The sequence below is a fragment of the Bradysia coprophila genome, unplaced genomic scaffold, assembly GCF_014529535.1.
Source record: "Bradysia coprophila strain Holo2 unplaced genomic scaffold, BU_Bcop_v1 contig_538, whole genome shotgun sequence".
Classification (NCBI taxonomy): Eukaryota; Metazoa; Arthropoda; class Insecta; order Diptera; family Sciaridae; genus Bradysia; species Bradysia coprophila.
This window is the reverse complement of record NW_023503785.1, coordinates 158,827-164,729: the sequence shown is the minus strand read 5'-3', so window position 1 is coordinate 164,729 and position 5,903 is coordinate 158,827.

Genomic DNA, 5,903 nt, shown 5'->3' with positions numbered 1-5,903 from the left:
TTAACAAATGTAAAGCGTCGGTACTATTTTCGGTTTCCTAACAAAATGGCTGCCGGCGGCCATATTGGATTTTATTAAAAGTGATATAAAGTGGGAAAAATGATGCTTAGAGAGTTTCTGTTAACATGGAAATAATGTGTTAAGTGTGAGGGGTGTCAGGGATTCCATATATGGACATCGATATATACCTATATACAGCTATATTGAGCTATATACAGGCATATAGAGCTGTATAATAGCATATTCCTCTGTGAAATGTTTATTTACAGTGAAATATAGGTAAGTATAGCGGTATATAGCTGTTTAAATAGGAATTTATGAAATTTGACTTCGTACGGGGCTGTCTATATTGCCTCCGGCAATTTAATTGTATATGATAACAAGGCAAAGAGTGGATAATGTAAGTGATTAAAAAGGAAGGATAGTTTTTCAGCAGAGAAGAAAATGAAGTAAGAGAAATGAAGTTTCACATTAAAGGCTTTTGATACGAATAGGTGTTTCGTACGGGTCGGCGTTAGCTATGTTTTTTGTTAATATATCGAGTAAACTTTGACCGAATTTCATGAATTTTTTTTTGTTTGAAAGGTATTATTGAATGTAAAGCAGCTGTACTAATTTCCACCTCCTAACAAAATGGCCGTCGGCCGCCATTTTGGATTTTTGTAAAAACAATAGAAATCGGTGAAAATGATACTTACAAAGTTACTGATCAGTGGGAAGTGATTGGTTATGTGTGTGGGGTGTTTCAAGCATCCCAAATATGGATATCTATTTATAAATATATACAGCTATATTGAGCTATATAACGGTGTAGATAGTTCTTTTGAGCTATATACTAGCATATTTATTAGTAAAATGTTTATTTATAGGTAAATATAGGTTAATATAAATTGTTGCAAAAATTTTTAAGTTTGGGTTACAGTTGAAAGGAACGTCGTACGGGGCTTCGTAATTGCGCTATGCGCAATTTTTAAGACGTGCACATTTCATAAGAATTTTAGGTTAGTAGGTTTAGGGTAAGAGTAGGGCGACCGACGAACTAGGGTCGCGTACGCAATAGATGTACGGGTCCGACTGTTCTGACGGCTCGTTTTATTTATTTTTAGAACTCTGTTTACAAATCGCAATCAAACAAATCATCTCCACCGTTTTCTGCTGTTATGCTTAAAAGTTCGTTGCTAATCGCTATGCAACGCCAATTTTAATTGAAACTTAAATTTCTTAATAAATCATTCTCTCCCATAGGTGCCAGCTATTATTCACATGTTCTTGCAGTCTCTCCCAAACAAGAACTGTACCAGACTGTCAACCAAAAAACCTGTGAAACTTAAGAAAAGGTGCTTAAAATAAATAAAAGGCGGCAAAAATCTCTATAAAAATGCGACAATATTGTAAATTCAATAAAATTCCTAAATTTTGTTAAGCCGAGTCGTAGCCGAAGCCAATAAACACACGAAAATGAAACTCTCATTTTTTTAATTTCGAGTTAAGTACTAAATTTTACATGGTGAGGGCGTCGAAAGGAGCTGCTCGAAACATGAAACGTAATTCAACACATTTACGTGTTGACTCAGCCCCTCTGAGAATGAAACGTACGTTTTCGTACGCATGTAGAATCTTTTAATAACTTTAGTTAATAGGGCGTAGCGTTTTGACGAAAGTTTTTCGTTTTGTTTTCCTACCTGTTGGTAGGATGCAGAATGGTCCACTGATCACGAAAATACCAAAAAAAACTCGTAGAGACCGTGTCTTCAATTGGCATACTTTAAAATGGCATCGAATTAAAGTGATATCCTGAAAAAAGATTTTGATATCTTCAAAAAATGTTTTTGATATCTTGAAAAAAGATTTTTGATATCCTGCCGGCATGATACACAAAAAAAAATAAATTTTGATACCTTGAAAAGATAATTTTGATATCTTGAAAAATGTGATGTGATCTCTCAAAATTGATATCCCCAAAAATGATTATGATTCACCGAAATTCGAAATTGGTACCCAGCAAAAGGAATTCTGATATCTACGAAAAAGGAATTGATGAACCGGAAAAAGAAGTGTGATATCACCAAAAGATATTTTGATAACCAAATAATAAAGAAAGTGGTTTCATGGAAAAGGAAGTGTTATATTCATAAAAAAGAAAATGGTAACGCGGAAAAATAAATTCGATATTCTCGAAATAAAATTTATAATCAGGAAGAGGTGTCTATTAGAGTGCTCTTTGCAGTATATAGACTGAAGTAGCCGCCAGATTTCTCGCCATTTCGTTTTCCATTTTTTTGGCGAGAAATCTGGCGGTTACTTCAGCCATCGGATTAAATTAGTCACCAGTTTTGTCGTCAAAGAGCTTTTTTGAAACTGGGAGCCAGTCTATAATTTGGTTCTATAAATTTAAATTTTATATAACACAAATGACACAATCCAATTATTTATTAGACGATGCGAGAAAAAAAAAATTAACTCCTTCGCTTCGCTCCGGGGTAATGAGCTGGATCGCTCGGCGTGTTAAAACGCTTTTTATGTACAATGAAAATTGGTATTCATTTCGTAAAAAGATGAATTCTGTAGCGACGAACTAAACTCCTTTACGTTACATTTCGTAAAAGGATGAATTCCGGCGAGAAGACTTACACAGACTAATTATTAGACGATGCGAGAGAAAAAAATTAACTCCTAAGTTAACTCTTTTGCAACTCTTTTTTTCAGAATGTAACTCTATGCAACTCTTTTCAGTGCGGGACCCCTCGGGGTTTGGTCTCATTTTCTCATCTGTGATGTGAAAAATTTTTTAGTCTGGTTATCTTTATTTGTTTCGGACATCAAATGTATTTGTTTCGGACATCTAATTTATTTGTTTCGGACATCTAATTTATTTGTTTCGGACATCAAATGTATTTGTTTCGGAGATCAAATGTATTTGTTTCGGACATCAAAATTATTTGTTTCGGACATCAAAATTTTTTGTTTCGGACATCAAAGGTATTTGTTTCGGACATCAAAATTATTTGTTTCGGACATCAAAATTATTTGTTTCGGACATCTAATTTATTTGTTTCGGACATCAAAATCATTTGTTTCGGACATCTAATTTATTTGTTTCGGACATCAAATGTATTTGTTTGGGATATCAAATTCTTTTTTAGAATTATCGATAAAAATACTTCTCCTTTAAAATAAAAAAAATTTACTCACCTATGAAAAATTGCAAAGAGTGCTCGCGACCATGACTTTTTCAGAATTGGTTTGGATTTATGCCACGGTCTCTACGAGTAATTATCATATACACTTAACAAATTTTTTTCCACACAGCCGGCTGAACTGATCTCACTATGGCTTTGGGACCAAAAAGTCGGTTTTAAGAGGTACGCATGCACTGAAAACTTTTTTTGTACCACGTAGCAAATTTACCGTTGATTTAGAATTTTATTCCTTCTTTATGCCCTTCAATTACTAGCCACAGTTTGTTAATCCACATAAAAGACTGCGTACATACCATGAACCTACTTCGTACATGTTACGCACATTCGTACTGATCGAGTGTAGCTAGCAAAATCTTTGAAAAATTCTTTAAAAACAGCAGAGATTTCAATGTTTGAATGTGAATGCCCATACCGAAATTCGAAATATCAGATTCGAGCACTTTTTTATGCAGCGGTCGAAGCGAACTGGTAATAATGGGTCGCATAGGTTTGTTCCAAGTGAAAATGAAATATCAAATTTCATCCACATTTCGTTGGGAACAAACATATACACAACTAACGTCACACTTTTTCAGTGCTGTCATCAGATTAAAAAAAACTAATACCTTGCCGTAAACCCAGTTCTAACCTGAAAAACCGCAAGATTCTGCTCAAAAACGAAAAGGAAAAATGTCGCTCATTGTCACTGTATATTTTGCAGAAAAAAGCTAACAACCCATACGTGTGCAGGCCCGGACTGGCCATACGGTGAATTCGGTTGATTCCCGATGGACCTGTTAAATTTTTGTGCCTTTTTAAATTGAGTTGCATGGAGCCCCGATGGGCTTTTTCGAGCCAGTCCGGTACTGTCCGTGTGGTACTAAATTTCAGCAGAACAGACAGGGTTGGGTCGCGCTATTGCATTGGCGCAAAAATCTACTCTAGCTGCGTTCAGCAATCATTGTCTCTCAGAAGCGTTTTTACGTCATCCTTTGTCTACGAAATAAAAGCAGAAATGTACAAAACGCCGCTAACACGTAAAAAGCTAGCCTACTCCTACATTCGACAAGGTAGCCATTACCTGCTATACTCGCGGTTTTCTTGGAGAAGATCTAAAAGTTCTCGCTAAATAGACCAGTAGTTCTTATATTAAACTTTGACGAGTAAACCTTCGGTCGGCTAAAACAGCAGACGTTTGGTGGGACGTGGAACCGAAATAGTCAAAAACCGTTCTAAAGCTGTAGAAAAACAAGGCATCAGAACAGTCGGAGCGTTTGCTGCGACTTAGCCCCGTACGACCCGGAATCCTATTAATCCGTAATCCGTAACCATAATACATCCGTAGCCGTAATACGCCCGGAACCCTAATACGTCTACAACCCTCTAATGCGTCTGTTACCAGAATGCAAGTCAAGTTGGGCATGGTCAAAGTTACTGAAAGTGTTCATTTTTAAAATTGCGCATAGCGCAATTACGAAAGCCCGTACGAAGTACCTCTCAAATAAAACCAACAATTTACGATATTATTTTAGAAACCCAACATTTTTTGCCAACTTTCTATTAGGTATTCAATTATCTCTCAAATGAAACAAAAACTAGCAAAATCGGATGAGATTTACTCGATTTATGTGCAAAAAGCACTTAAAGCCGAGTAGCGGCCTTAGTCCAAGGGCCCAAATTTGAAACTTTTTTCGCCACGTGCTTTTCGGTATTCAATTACCTTCCATAAAAAACTAAATCTAGCAAAATCGGATGAGATTTACTCGATTTATGTGCAAAAAACACTTAGGGCCGAGTAGCGGCCTTAGTCCAAGGGCCCAAATTTGAAACTTTTTTCGCCACGTTCTTTTCGGTATTCAATTACCTTCCATAAAAAACTAAATCTAGCAAAATCGGATGAGATTTACTCGATTTATGTGCAAAAAACCCTTAGGGCCGAGTAGCGACCTTAGTCCAAGGGCCCAAATTTGAAACTTTTTTCGCCACGTTATTTTCGGTATTCAATTCCCTTCCATAAAAAACTAAATCTGGCAAAATCGGATGAGATTTACTCGATTTATGTGCAAAAAACACTTAGGGCCGAGTGACGACCTTTGAACCCTCCCAACAAGCTCGAGTTGCATCTTACCCAAAAACAATGTTCAGCAACTTTGTTCTACTCGTCAATACCTTTCATTTGATATATCACAAGCAGCTATTGCGTGATTGCGTCACAGACGGACGGACGGACATTTTTAGCCCCGTACGAAGTACTGGGGGCTTATAAGATTAATATGCCGTTTGTAACACGTCGAATTGGAAGCAGACAGTAAGGGCAAAGCATTTGGTTATGTTAATAGATGACGAATCCGCAATAAAAAAAATGTCCGTCCGTCCGTCCGTCCGTCTGTGACCCCTCTAGCTTGAGCAAATCACAACCTTTTTTCAAAATTCTTTTTTTCCCCGATTGGTATCGACAAAAGTAAGGTCAAGTTCGAAAATGGGCATGGTAGGGTCGGCCCTTCCAGAGCTAGGGCCCTATAGGTGTTTTTCAGTCTTTCGACGATATCTACCGAAATACGCACGCAATAGCTGCTCTTGATATATATTAAATGAAAGGTATTGACGAGTAGAAGTTGCTGAACATTGTTTTTGGGTGAGATCCAACGTGGGCTTGTTGGGAGAGCTCAAAGGTCGTTACTCGGCCCTAAGTGTTTTTTGCACATAAATCGAGTAAATCTCATC